At 30.8% G+C, this 16,082-nt stretch overlaps 1 protein-coding gene across 5 annotated transcripts in view; it reads right to left on the bottom strand.

The window, feature by feature from the left end:
• LOC117918507 (probable LRR receptor-like serine/threonine-protein kinase At5g10290) overlaps window positions 1-2,322 on the bottom strand; it is a 43,297-nt gene extending 40,975 nt beyond the window's left edge. For 2 of the 5 annotated variants that reach the window (XM_034835221.1, XM_034835225.1), the window contains exon 1: window positions 338-955. The gene's annotated coding sequence lies outside the window, so the exon portion shown is untranslated. Of the gene's footprint in view, window positions 1-337; window positions 956-2,029; window positions 2,053-2,202 lie in introns of those variants that run through there. The other 3 variants (XM_034835222.1, XM_034835224.1, XM_034835226.1) reach the window with 3 other exon arrangements.
• Between the last annotated feature and the right edge of the window lie 13,760 nt (window positions 2,323-16,082).

Raw genomic sequence — 16,082 nt, 5'->3', positions numbered from 1 at the left:
AGATAAAGCTGAGTGCCTATTTGGATATACTTCTTGTTTTCTGTTTTTAAAAACAGATCATAGTAACAGCTTCCATAAAATACATGAACTCTCAAAGATTTACATTGAAAATGAAATGGTTTTTAAAAACCAATTAAAAAAAATTGAGGTATTAAAAAAATTTTACTACCTCAAATCCTAAAATTTTTTTTAAAATAATTTGTAGACACAGGGGAAGTCTATAATTTTTTTTTATAAGTGTTTCAACTGTTTATATATAAGTTTCCATTTTCAAAAACAGAAAACAGGGCTTGTTTGGGAAAGGGGGTGATGTTGCATATTTGGTTGTTTTCTTCACCTGTTCAAGGAAGAGCTGTTCTCCGTTTTCTTCGCCTGTTTTTTGTGTTTCCCTACATGTGGTTTCTCCTCCAGCAGCACGAAATGAAGGTCATGGAGGATGAAGATGGCAGCCATGTTGGCTGACCATGGTGGTCTTGGCGTGAGTGAATGGTTGTGGGTGTGAAAGGCGTCGGCGACCGTGAGGTGCTTTGAAGGGCAAGGCCACAGGTGGAGATGCCGTGAGCGACGGTGCATTGCAGCAGGGGGGAAAGGATTGGTGGCAGGGTTCAAAATATCGGCCGAGTCCGATGCTAGGTACGACGAGTCCGATTCTGAGATTCTCAAATCCCAATTTCAAAGCATCAATCTCGTCCGCCATGAAGATTAAAGAAGCAGAAGAAGTAGTATTCCCGTTTAACCCAATCGTTACAAGATGAGAGATGGATGAGGGCTCCTTCACCTCACTACAATTGAAGAACCGCGGGAACTTCGATGCCAGTGGATGGTAACTCATCGTCGCCGACGCCGGGATTGAATATAAGATTCCTTCCCCAGCTCCGACGACCCTCGACCGTGATTGGGATTTGGGGGAGAGCTTTGGGTTTGGGGATTTGCGGGTGGCTGTTGGGATAGGGAGAACTTGGTAAAATTGTAATTTTATAATTTATAATGCAACATCAAATTTAATAAATATAAACTTTAATATTTGATCATTTATACGTCGATTTAATATTAGGTAAAATAATATTTAGTAATTTATAATTTATATATTAAAAAAACCTCTAAATTTTATAATTTATATGCAACATTAAATTTAATAAATAATAATATGATTTATATAAGATGCATTTATATGTTGATAAATTTCATTTACGTGGTAAATAGATTACATTTACATTTAAATTATTTTTAATTTATTATATTTTTTCTTATAATATTTTAAATTATATTAGGAAATCAATAATTATTTTTAAATGGTATAAAAATTATATTTATATTTGAATTATTTTTATTTTATTAAATTTTTACCTTATTTATCTATATCATATTTTATGTTCATTTTTTTTTGTTAAAAGTTAAGAAGAATTATAATTGGTGTAAATAAATTTCAGAATAAATTTTGTTTTAATTTAAATAAAATTTGAATTTAAAAATTATTTATATATTTACAATATCAAGTTAATTAAAGAAAAAAATATTTAAATATATTTTTTTATTTTACTTGTTCTAAAAAACTTTTTTATTAACTCAATCAAACATATTTTCTTTATTTTAAAAAACAAAAACCGTTTTTCAGAATTAAGTTTTTAAACACAATTTTTTTTTTCTAAAAACACCAAAAAAATATTCTTAAAAACCATTTTCTAAAACAATTTTTAAAAACAACAACCAAACAAATCCTTCCGAATAACTTATTAAATGTTTCCTATTTGACATTCGAAGCTTATTCATCAATTTTCCGTTTATGACACTTACCATAGCCCCAAATAAAAACCTTCCCAAACTCACAAAGCCAATAGACAATACAAATCCCACTACTTAATGCCAAGCAAATAAAAAGCAAAGGCAATCAAAGAAAACAAGCCGTCTCATAAAGCTCATCAACCTAAGAAAAAACACGCGTAACTGTAATTCAACATAGACATGGACTAACTCAAACCAACTACATAAGTTGTAAACCCCCAAACATACTAAAAAAAAATGCTAACACCTATCTTTCGCAAAGGGGAAAGAAGATGCTTTCAAGATTGAAAGGATTCTTCCGTTTTGCCACACTTCCACAGCTACCAGACACAGCTTAAACATAAAGCAAAGCAGAACATCAACAGGCCAAAAAGATGAAAGGGAATAACAGAAATCAAGGAGGATGTGAAGAAGACGTACCTTTGGGATTAGGGAAAAAAAAAAAGGAAGAAAAGGGAGGGTTGGGGAAGTAGAGAGGGTTGAGTAGAGATATGAAATTGGGATGGAATCCAAAATAAAGAGCATAGAGAACATAGAGAAGAAAAGTGGTAGGAAGATAAAAAATAAATTCAAATTCAAAAAACTATATATATATATGGACTTAATTCCGTTTATTATATAAAAAATGAATAATTTTAAAATTTTAATTATATTTGATTTTAAAAATTCTTTTTCTTTTGTTTTTTTAACAGACCAAGACCACAAATTCGTTGGAAAGATTTGGTCCTTCAACTTAGCGTATACATGAAGCCAAAGCCAGAGTCCTATGAAGTCAATATCAAGCATCAATGAGTTGTGGGGTCAACCATTGAACAACCTCGAAAGGCATTCAACCGTGAGCCCCATGGTCACAACTAAATGACTTCGAAATTTCCATCCGTCAAGCTTTGAGAGGCTGATGTTGCAAAATATTATTTAAAGAATGGAAAATTGTTTTTCAATTTATAAAATATATTTCAAAAATTAAAAAAATATGTTTTTTTAGTTGATTCATGTTATTTTTAAGAACAAATATGAATTATATTTGTTTTTGCTAATATTTTGTGTAATAATTGAAAGAGATCGAGAATATTTTAAAACAGTTGAATTGTATATAAGTGTATAATATTTTTAAGAAGGATAAGCCGAAAAAAATAATTTTCATAATTGAGTTTTCAAATATAATCTTATTTTTTATGATTGGTGAAACTATTTTTAAGCCTATTATCAAAATTAAAATTTATTTAAAAAAAAACACTATCAAATAAGCTAATAATTTCAAAAAACTAAAAATTTATTGTATATTTTTTTATAATTAACATATGAGCTGGTAAAATTTGATCAAATTTTATGATTCTTATATTTTGTTAGCTATTAGTCGACTGATTGAACTCATAACCAATATGCATCATTTACGTGCACATTACTCAAGTGGATACTAACCACGTGTACCCCATGTACATCACTCATATGTACCACTACGTCGTATGTGACAACTTCTTAATTTTTATAAGGATCATTAATTTTTCTTCTTTCAACATTTCAATATCATTCTATTAAAAAAAATGAATAATTTTTTTTAATCATGTTTCAAAGTTTAAAAGTATTAAAAATACTTGACTGTTTTAGTTTTGTTTTTTTAACTTACAAAAATGAATTTGATAATTACATTTATTTATGTAATTTTATATATTATGCTTTTTTGCTCCAAAACAATCCCACTAAAAATTTTTACTTTTGAGAAATTGTTTAAACTCTCCTAAGTTTATACTATTTTTCATATGATTTTTTTATTTTGATTATTTTTCTTGATCCCTCTACCCCCATTTTAAATTTTAAAACTTAAATATTAATATTAAATCTCAAATATTGTATCGTGCTAAAGTGAGTCTTTAGCTAAATTAATTTGCTTATGAGTTTCAAATTACAAACACCTTATTAGAGATATATTCATTAAGTAGTTTCAATTTTTTTTGCAAAATTTTCTCTAATATTAACATTTGCTTATTTTGGAAATAGAAATGACCCTATTTATATTATTAAGATTTTAGCTATATCAACTTAAGGTAATTGCCCGAGCAAGGTGATGGTTAGTTTTTTGTAAATTTAAATCATCAAAATGCAAGTGATAATTATATGCAATTATATAATAAATACAATAAAAAAACAATTGTATATAAAATAAGGATTATAGGAAAAAAAGAATGTAAATATAACAATTTTGTAATGGTTTGACACAACCCAACCTACATCTACTCTCTTCAAGCTTCTAATTGAATGAAAGTTTCACTACCACTAAGACTTTAAGATAAAAAAATAAATAAATAACCTTCTTATACTTAGATTACTAAGTTTTAATCGATCTTTACAATCCTAAAAAAGGACCTCACTTTTAAATAATCCATCGGGTGATTTTTCTTTGAGAATGAGTATTAATTGATTTTCTCTTTTAAGGGTTTTTTTTTTTCATGATTTTCATTTGACTTGATTTATCTATATGATTGTTTCTTTCAAAACTTTATTTTATAAACACACATGAAATAAACCATTAGTTTCTACTTTGTTTTGTTATCATTAAAACTTATATTAATTAGACTTTGGTTCCACGCATATAAAGCATAAACAACTTATATATATAAAATTTAATAAAGTATTATTAAATAAAAGAAATTAAAAATAATTAATCAAATTAATAAATGTAGAAAAAACATTACATATAAAAATTATTTTTAAAAAATTAAAAACATTTGAAGTTTTCAAATAAATTTTTATTTTATAAAATATTAAAAAACAGTTTTCAAAAACACTTCCTAAACAAAAACTTCAAGATTATTTGCTTTTGATTGGTGTTCTCGTTACATGCCCAAGGAGTGTCGAAGTAGGTATGATATCAAACACAAAACCATCTAATGTTTGAGCATATAAACCAATATATGATCCCAAACCATTGAATTTGACTCATAAAAGTTTGATGTGTATGGTCTTTTGGTTGTTTCTGTCTCAGTCTCTTTACCCATGCGCCGACAAAAATGGAAAACTTATCTACTAAAAACAAGAAGTAAAAACGAAACTCTTGCTCTCAATTTTCCTCCTTCTATGTTCATTTGTTAGATGTCTTTTACATGGGCCATTGCTCACCAAATTTCTACCCTTAATTTCTCTTAGCCGTATGCCTCTGGGCCCTGAGAATGGAATCAAATCCGACATGTCTGTTTTCAGTCCACGTCAAAGGGTGATAGCTGAGCTGTGTTTGATATATAAGTTTCATTTTTATTAAAAAAATAATCAAATATTATAAAATTACGGTCCCGCTACACCTTACAAATAGATATCCCTAAAAAAAAAAAAAATACCATACATAATATGCCACGTACTTGATTTATGTTACATTTTTTTTATATCTTATTCTTTTTTTTTTTTAGTTTTTTTATTTTATTTGTTTGCATTTTATCCTATTTACTCATACCCTGGTTTAATCATTTAAATTTTATTAATATTACAACTTCAACTATCCACAAGAGATCTTTTTAGAGACAATTATACTTTTAAAACAAATAAAATTGATAATATACTTAAAGTCCACAAAAGATGTAAAATTCAATTCAAAGATTAACAAACATTTATAATCGAGTTCCAAAAATATCAAAAAGGACAGGAAAATTATATAAAATGAATTTATACTGTGTGATTATGTTATATCATTTGCAATGTATTTTACTTGTTTTTTTGTTAGACTCTTAATTCTCTAGTGATTTATTTTTATATATAATAGATTAAAACCATGTGCAAGATTTGAAAATTGTATTTCAATATATCGTATGAAAATTTTAAAATATATGTAAAAAAAGTCTAATAAAAAAATTATTGCTATCTTTCAAATATATGAAATTCATATTTTAAAAATGTTATTATTAATATTAAATTTTAATGACTGTTTTAGTAATTACTTTTAATAATGTTATTAAACTGTTATATTATTAATATTGAAATAAAATAGGAAAAGAAGAATAAAACTAAAAATAAATTTAAAATATACAAAGCATTCGTTTTTACTTAAAATTTAACTTATACAATTATAAAATATAAAAATTAAATTAAATTATAATAATTAAAAATTAAAAATATATAACTAAAAGTCTATTATTAATATATCTATTACGCTTTTCTTTTTCATTTTTTTTAAGAAAAAGAGAAATGAAAAAAAAATGTTCAAATATCTTAAAAAAAAAATAAAAAGGTGAAATAAATATGATACTTAGGTATCAAAAGGGAAGAGTAAAAAAGTGAAGAGTAAAAGTATATATATATATAAGTCAAAAAATTAAAAATACGAGACTCACAAACACATTCATTTTTCTTGATTTCCTTTAAGGATATTTTTGTTTTTCAAATTTTACGTGTGTAGCATCAATTATATTAAATATGTGGACATTAAATCTATTACATGCTTTAACTAGCACTAAATCATAGTTTTATGATCTTTTATTTATTTATTTAATTATTATTATTAACTAGAATGGGACATAATCAAATAATTATACTATGTCATGTATATAGATTGTTGATATTAATTTGGACTCATCCTATTACTTTATTAATTAATTCCTTAGATACCCCTTTTAGTCTCCTAGCCTGCATTGAATGGAATCAATTTTATGACCAATAGATAAGACAATACTTTTCATGACCCATGTTATTTATGAAAACTATTAAAAAAATGTCAAGGGAAATAATTATCATATATTATTACGCTCCGGGAGAGGAAGGAAAGGTGAGCATATAGTGAGGATTTTTTTATAAGAGTATGATAGTTTTAAAAAATAATTCTTAAACTATAGCGGTGGGAAAAATAATTCTAAATTTTTCGTAGTTTTGGTCAAATAGGAGAGAGAAAAATATTTTTTATTCTATAAAAAAAAAAAAAAAGAATTGTCTTTCCAAAATACTTTAAAAAGTGAGAAATCATCTTCTAAAAATTCGATTTTGTAAAAAAAGAAAAAAAATAATTATAAAGAGTAGGAAATCGTCCATTGAAGAGACAATTTTCTAAAATAATTATAATAATAAAAAGTACGATTTTCTAAAAAAAAAAGAAAAAAAAACTTCAAAAATTCATTTTTTCATTCCCCAAAAATAATATACTTATACAACAATATAATAATAATTATTTTATATATATATATATACTAATATGTTTTATTTACTAAATTTAATATATAAAAATAATTATAATTATTAAGATATTTATCAACAATAATATTTATAAAATATAAATTATGTTTAACATTCCATATTTAAAAAAATTATATTAAATTAGATATTGAATTAAAAAATATTTTTTCTTAACCTTCAAATTTTTCCTTAAATTAATGCAATTAATTATAATTAATAAAAATAATTTAATTTGATATTGTTTTTTTATTTATAAGATAAATAATATTGAGAAAATAAATATTATGCTTAAATAAGAAAAACACCCAAGAGGGGAATGAATTTGGTTTTTCAAAAACTTTTTCAACACAACAAATTTAAGCACAATATAATAAAAAATAAAGAAATAGAGTTAAAGAATTCAAACTCGGATTTTATAGTGATTCGACACTTCCTTGCCTACATCCACTCTTCTCAATACCCTAATCGAGTGAGGGTTCCACTAACTTGAAGTTTCAACCAAACTTCTAAACTTCTTTACACTTGGATTCCGGCTCCAATAGGCTCTTACACAAACTCTTCAAAATTCAAACCTCTTGAAGGCTTTAACACTCAACTTTTACAAGAATGAATTCCTCAACCTAGCTCAATGATAAATCAAATACAAATAAAAACTAGAATGACTCACAAGGGTGCACTAAAAAATATGCAAGTGAGGATTTAATGCACTAAGAAAGAAATGAGAGTTTTTAAGGCAAGAATAAGCGGGTAGACAATTGATTGCAAGTGTTCTCTACTTCATAAATGAAGTGGAGCTCTCAATTCATAGGTTTCTCAGCTTGAGAGCCAAGAAAAACAAAAAATAGCTTCAACCTGTCGAGCTGGGAGTTGACCGGTTCACTAGCCGTTGGAGCATTTAATGTTTTGGCAGGTTACCGTTGCCTAGACCAGACCTCGATCGGACCTCAATTGGATGTCGACCGGGAAGGAGAATGCCTCAACCGAGAATGGAAGGCTACTAGATGAGAAAGAGTGTTTTTGACACTCCTTAATCGAACAAAGGCAACCGGTTAACCGGTTCCCTGGCAGGTTGAGCCGATTGGCCTATGTCTCTATTGGTTCAGCCTTTTGGCCCCGAAAATCTATCTTTTTCAATTATTTTCCTTTCTAACACTTAGACAAGGTCTTTAGGTGAATTAATATGTCAATTTTGAAACATTTTGCCTAAGGTACATTTGATAAAACTCGGGTTTTAATGAAATTGTAAGTTTAAAGAATAAACCGAGGTGTCAAAGATTTATGAAAAGATATGAAAAGCCTAAGTGCACTCATGCATTCATCTTACATTTGTTTCCTATGATCAAAAGTCTTCCAAAAGTCTCGATCTTGTATCAATTTGGTCATTTGATGAATTTCCAAATTTATGCATGAGATTATTTACTATTCAAACCAATTAGTCACTTAACCATGATTTGTTATCATCAAAACTTGATTAAGAGAACCCTTGGGCTAACAATCCCCTCATTTTTTATGATGACAAACCTTGGTTATCTAGGAGAAAAGAAAACTCCCCCTCAAACCAATCATGGATCAATCAATCAAAATTTATGAATTTAAAACCAAGATAATCAAGACATGCGAATTTTCAATAGGAAACAGTGTAAATCATGAAAATAGCATATCATATATATAGTAAAGTCATGTATATATGAAACATAAACATATAAGTTAATCCAAACAGATGATATGACAATGATATGCACGTAGGTCCGTATGAAATCAAGGTTGAGGAGGTGGAGGTGGAAACACGGAGCATAGGTAAGCCATCATCTCCTCATGCTAACTCTCTTGGCAACTCTCAATGTGCTCAATCCTCTACTGGAGATGCTCAAATGTGGTTTGCTGCTGATTAATGCGATCCTCCATATGCTCAAATCTCTGCTGCAGATACTCAAACTGAGAGGTAAAGCCAGTCTGCTACTGATCCATGCGATCCTCCATGGAGTAGAATCGAGTATCGCTGGCTACTGCAAGCTCCTCTATACGAGTGCCAAGAGAGATGATTTGATCAAATAAATCTATCCAAGGCGCATGATCAAAAGTGTGAGATGTCTGATGAGGTGATGTCTCTATGTAAGGAGGCTTGGTGAATGATGGCTGAGATGATGGTCCCATTGTGCAAGCCAGGTTAGACATTATTAGCTTAGGGAATGTGGCCTCAAACTAAACACCCTCAAACTGGAGTGGAGGGATGTCGAGCTCGGGCTTTCTCTACTCAAAACCTCTCTAAGGGTCTAACCCACCCTCCATATCTCGGTTCTCGACCTCCTCCTCTACTCTGGGGTGTATATGTCCCTATTCCTGGGTTTGTGCTGGTGGTCTCTATGCTCTCCTAACCCAAGAGCCATTGAAGGCCTTCTCAAACTTCATCTGCCTCAAAGACTGCTCATCATATGTATTATAAATACTAGGGGCCTTGAATTTGTCTCTCTACTCAAATCTACCTCGACATCCTTAAATATTCGAGTGAGAAAGCGACTATAGGGGAGTACGCAGGTCGTGCTCTCACAGCATGATATCATGTGCATCATTATCATATATCCCACGTGAATCCGTCTCCCCGTTAGAATGGAGTCCACAAGGAATGCCTCAAGATAGGAGACCTCATCTCGGTGCCCGCCTCGTGGCAGCAGGATGGAGCAGATCATGTGGTAAAGGACTCGACTGATCACGGTCAGGTTATGTGCCGATGGTTTGCCCATCCCCTGGGCATTTGCAAGTCCACACATTCTCTGAATGACCTTTCTAGGCTCGAAACCCGACACAATAGGCCAAGTCTTAGACTCATACACCTTGAGTCCAACTTGAGCAACATTGAAAAAACGGCAGATACACTCTGGGTCCAACTGGATATCAACACTTCTAACAGTGGAAATGATCGAACCACTGAGTCCATATGTAGCCCTCGAATAAAATGCAAGCACCAGAGTCGGGAAAATCGGCTCCGAAATCATAATTACTGGCAGCCAACCCATCCAAATGAAGAAGCCCTCAAATCTGAAATGTTACAGTTGGGAGAAATTGATACTTCTCTCTGGAACTACTTTCCTCTGAGCAAACTTCTGTTTGTACCTCTGATAATCCTCCACGGTACTGAAAAGGGTCGTGTCAAACCTCGCCTTTCAGCAAGCCTCCGTCTGAGTAGGTTAAGACGGCTTAGCAGGGCGCTTGCCCTGTGCCCTAGAGGCAGACGTCTCTCTCCTAGGAGCCATCAGAAATGCAAAAATGAAGGAGACGAGGCTGGTAGAGAGAGAAAGAAGCACACACCCGAAACCTTAAGTGCACGAGAAAATAACTGAAACTGGTTATGATGCGCGCTGAAGGAGGAGAAGTTGTCCCAAAACCAAAGCCCTAGGTCCCAAATCCAAAGCCCTAGCCTCTAAAAAACAATCTGAAGCCCTCAATATGTTGCAATGGCATCAAAAATATCTTATAAGCAGCTGAATCAGCACAACCCTTGAAGAACCAAAGGAGACGGGTGAAAAAATGAAGCGTGGGAAGGGCGTTAAAAACGACAACCCTAACAAACCGGTCAATCGGTCCTAATCCGATCAACCGCCTAGTCAACGATCAACGCGTTTGATTTTTTACCTTTTGTGCATTTTGTCATCTCGTGATCCTCCCCCTACATTTTTCGGTTGAAATCCCCAATTTTTTATGCCTAATGCCAAGGGAATTTTGATTTTTGGTCAAAATTTGACCATTTATCTAAGTATGTGTTTATATGATGCATGTGACATGAAATTCATGCAATCATTAGATTATAAAGAAATCACCCCTAGTTGTCTTCTAATATCAATAAATTGTTCTTCACTTAGAGATATTGTAAATATATCGGCAAGTTGACCTTTTGTGCTTACAAATTCAAGTGTAATGTCACCCTTTTGTGCATGGTCTCTAAGAAAATGATGTCTAATCTCTATATGCTTAATCCTAGAGTGTTGCACGAGATTTTTTGAAATATTTATGCCACTAGTGTTATCACATTTAATAGGAACATGCTCAAAAGACAAATTAAAATCACTAAGTGTTTGTTTCATACAAAGAATTTGTGCACAACATAAATCAGCTGCTATGTATTTGGCTTCCGCCGTTGACAAAGCTACTGAATTTTGCTTCTTACTATGCCATGAAACAAGTGAGTGTCCTAGGAAATGACAAGTGTCACTAGTGTTTTTTCTTTCAACCTTACAACCTGTAAAATCGGCATCCGAGAATCCAATTAATTCAAAGTTATCATTCTTAGGATACCATAAGTCTATGTCTATTGTCTCTTTCAAATATCTAAGAATTCATTTTACGACACTTAAGTGAGATTATTTAGGACAAGATTGAAATCTAGCATAGAAGCATACACTATACATGATGTCAGGTCTACTAGCAGTCAAATATAGCAAAGAACCTATCATGCCTCCATACATAGTTGAGTCAATGGATTTATCTTTCTCGTCCTTATCAAGCTTGATGGATGAGCTCGTTGGAGTCTTCATTGTTTTGTCTTCTTCTATGTTGAACATGTTGAGAAGATATTTTATATATTTGCTTAATTAATGAAGGTTCATTCCTTTAGTTGCTTGATTTGAAGTCCAAGGAAGTTGAGTTCTCCCATCATGCTCATTTCAAACTCACTATGCATGCACTTAGAAAATTCTTTATAAAGAGAGACATTAGTAGCTCCAAAAATAATATCATCAATATATATTTGAACTAAGAGCATATTTTTCTTTGATCTTTATGAAAAGAGTTGTGTCAATTTTTCCTATTTTAAAACATTTTTTTCAAAATAAATTTACTAAATCTTTCATACCATGCTCTAGGTGCTTGTTTCAAACCATAAAGTGTCTTCTTAAGTTTAAAAACATGGTTAGGAAAGTTAAAACTTTGAAAATCGGGTGGTTGTTCAACATATACTTCATCATTTATAAAGTCATTTAAGAAAGCACTTTTCACATCCATTTGATATAAAATAAAGTCTTTAAAACATGCAAAGACAAGTAGCATCCTAATGGCTTCCAATCTAGCTACATGAGTAAAGGTTTCTTCATAATCTGTCTATTCTTCTTGATTAAAACCTTGGGCTACCAATCTTGCTTTATTTCTAACAATTGTGTCATTTCCATTCATTTTATTTCTAAAGACCCATTTAGTACCAATAATACTTTGATTTGAAGGTCTTGGCACTAATTCTCATACTTCGCTTCTTTCAAATTGATTTAACTCTTCTTGCATAGTAATCATCCAATTTTCATCAACTAGAGCATCATTTATATTTTTAGGTTCAATTTGAGAGATAAAAGCAAGATTATTGCAAATATTTCTAAGAGATTATCTAGTCCTTACCCCACTAGATGAATTACCTATAATTTGATCTTGTGGATGGTTGATGACAAACTTTCAATCTTTAGGAAGGTCTTGGCTTGATTCACCTTGCATTTGTTGAAGATGGAGTAGTGTCAATGGTGATTATTCTTTCTTAGGACCCTCTCAAATTTCTTCTTGTTGCCATCTATCTTCAATTTGCAATTTTCCCATGGAGGTCTTCAAGCTTAAATCATCATCAATTTTTTTTTTAGAGAATTGTTAGATTCATAAAAAATAACATGGATGAACTCATCTACAACCATGGTTCTTTTGTTGAAAACTCTAAAGGCTTTACTTGAAGTTGAGTAACCAAGGAAAATTCCAACATCCGATTTTGCATCAAATTTTCCAAGATTGTTTTTTGTGTTTTATATAAAATATTTACACCCAAAGATTTTGAAATAGTTAATGTTGAGTTTTTTATTTTTCCAAAGCTCATAGGGAGTTTTCTTAAGAATGAGCCTCAATAATATTCTATTTAAAACATAACATGAAGTGTTAACCGCTTCGGCCCAAAAATATTTTGGTGAATTTTTTTCATTTACCATGGTTCTAGGCATTTCTTAAAGAGTTCTATTTTTCCTTTCAACTACCCCATTTTGTTGAGGAATTCTAGAAATCGAAATATTATGGTTAATACCATGCTCATTACAATATTATTCAAAATCAATATTTTCAAATTCTCTCCCATGATCACTTCTTATACAAATAATTGTAAAACCTTTTTCATTTTAAACCTTATTGCAAAACTTTGAAAACTCGTAAAAGACTTCATTTTTTTACTTAAAAACAAGACTCATGTATATCTAGAGAAGTCATCCACAATAACATATGCATAAGATTTTCTTCCAAGACTTGGTATCCTAAAGGGACCAAATAAATCCATATGTAACAACTTAAGAGGCCTAGATGTTAATGAAATTTTTGTTTTTGAAAGAGTTTTTTATTTGCTTTCCCATTTGACAAGCTTCACAAACTTTGTCTTTTTGAAAATTTATTTTGGGAAGGCTTCTATCAAGTTCATCTTTGTTGAGTTGAAAAATGAGGTCCATGTTAGCATGTCCCAACCTCCTATGCCACAACCAACTTTGATCATGTATGCTTGAAAACATCTATCACGACCATCATATTTTGAAATATTTATAGCGTAAACATTATCACATCTATGACCCATGAAGATGGTTTTATTATTTTGAATATCCTTGATGATGCAATGAGATGCTTCAAAAATCACTTTAAAACCTTTGTCACAAAGGGTACTAATGCTTAAAAGGTTATGTTTTAAACCATCCACTAATAAAACACTTTCAATGAGAGAGGATGCGTCATTACCAATGTTGTCTTGACCAATGATTCTTCTTTTTGCATTGTCTCCAAAGGTAACATATCCTCCATTTCTCTTTGTAAGGAAAACAAACTTGGATTCATCCTTGGTCATGTGTCTTGAGCATCCACTATCCAAGAACCACTTATCCTTCTTTGAACCCTATAAAATAAAATTCAAGTTAATTTAGGTACCCATATCTTCTTGGGTCCTTGAGGGTTAGTGACCTTGGATTTTTCAATCCAAACCTTTTTAGCTTTTGTATTTGAATTCTTTCGAGAACCATTTCTTAAGGGACATGTACTACTAATGTGACCTCCTCTTCAACAAAAGTTGCAAGTGGTAGAAGGACTTGCACTTGAGGATTCTTTTACAAAGTAGTTTTTAAAATACTTTTGATTTTTTGAAGATTTGAATCCTAGTCCTTTTTGTCAAAAACACATTTTTGGCTAGCTAAAATCATTTCAAAGATTTTTGTCCACAAGAGAAAATTGAAAGAGAGGAGATCAACTAATTACTACTCAAAAAAAATATATTTTAGATAATAATTCTCATAAGTTTCACATTTTTTGAGTAGTAATTATGCCTAAAACATTCAATTAACATGTTGTTGCCCTTGCAAGAGTTACTAACAAGTTTTATGAAGTTTTGGAGTCATTTCAATGTATGATTTTGATAAATTGGCGACAAAAAAGATGAATCAAATTGAAGAGAATAGATGAAGTTGATGATGATCCAAATGCATAATGAAATAAGCAATGCAATCAGTTTGGATTGGGATTTGGAGTTGATTTGGAGGTAGTTGAAGTGGAATCAAAAGAAAGAAATGGAAGAAATGACAAAAATCAGTTGAAAAACTATGTTTTTCCATTTCACATGAACATGTAGAAAATTCGCACAGTCATGCGAAATGGAACAAAAAGGATTTTGGTTGCAGCTCAAAGGGGAAAATTGAAAATTGATTTCGCATGACCATGTGAAAATTTTGCACAATCATGCGAAATGTTCTAAGAAGGTAAAAATGGTGCTGATGAATTTTCCACTTCGCACAATCGTGAGAAATTGTTGGAACTTGTGCGAAATTGCATTTTTTCCAGATTTCTTGGTGAAGAAGCCTTCGAAAGACCTCTTAGATGATGCCAAGTGTCTACTTGACCTTGGCCTATAAATAGAAACTTGATTTACTTATTTTGGAGAGATATATACATTTTCTAATCGTAGAACTTTTCAGATTTCCTCTCTCTATAGAATATTTTACTTTCCTTCATTTTCTCTCATTTTCTCACTAACCAAACATGTCTTGTGAGACCAAATCTCCAAGCATGAGTGGCTAAATCTTGTTTTTCTCGGAGGAGGGAAGATCTAAAGACAAGATCCATGGTGAATTAGATAAATAAGCTTGAATTGCAAAGGTAATTTGATCCAATTGATTGATTAATTGAAATTTGGGAATTTTTCTCTTCAAATTGTCTTGGATGATTACTACAATGCAAGCTAGGTAGATTCATCAAATTGTTAATGCTAGATTTAATGAGAGTTGAATAGTTGTATTGTGTGAATCATTGGAATATAATTTAAGATGAATTGAATATATGATTTGAATTGATCTCCTGAATTAAATGACCTAATTTGAGGAGAAATTAGATTTAGATCTAAAGCTAAATCAAAAATCAATTTAGATGAAAATTTAGGTTTTCAATCTAACTTGATGAAAATTAGATCTTCACATATATTCACCATAGAGATTGTTTTCTAGAAAATCCTAACTCTGAGAATTTCATTTTCTATTAATTTTCTTCTATTTTACATTTCATTTTTCTCTCAATTTGGAATCATTGTCATTTTGAATTGTAATCATGAATCGTCAAATCATTTTCACTTGATCTCAATAATTTATTCTCCTCTCATTCAAGCCTTGATTACCAAGAATAATCCATCCTTGTGGACGATACCTTAAAACCACTTTTTGATCGGGTACAAATTGCTATAGAATAGTGAATTAGGTTATAAGTTTTGTTTTGATCCAATAAACTACGAAAATCCGAGTTATAAAAAATGGCGTCGTTGCCAGGGATGGTGCCTAGGTGATTGAGGCATTTTTTTGGTGAAGTTAGCCCTTGTGATCCACATCACAAGATTGGTGAAGTTCTCTTTACCGATTCTCCATTTTTTTTATTCCATTTTTTATCTTTTATTTTTCTCTTTTGTTCTTTTTGTTTTGTTTTAGTTTTTCTTGGCTTGTTTTGTAGGCTCTCCATTACATGCTACAGTGAGAATAAAACTTAAAGGAGAGATTGAAAAGGACTTATATTGCAAATCATTTTTGGTTTGTGATCCAATTGTTGAGGAAATGGAAAATCAATGGGAAAATCAACAAACTCAACAAGGACCAAACAATGGCAATTCTCACATGTCTAGATCAATG

Source organism: Vitis riparia, chromosome 7 (genome assembly GCF_004353265.1).
Source record: "Vitis riparia cultivar Riparia Gloire de Montpellier isolate 1030 chromosome 7, EGFV_Vit.rip_1.0, whole genome shotgun sequence".
Classification (NCBI taxonomy): Eukaryota; Viridiplantae; Streptophyta; class Magnoliopsida; order Vitales; family Vitaceae; genus Vitis; species Vitis riparia.
The sequence above is the reverse complement of the archived record's forward strand: the minus strand, read 5'-3'. Positions and strand labels throughout refer to the sequence as shown.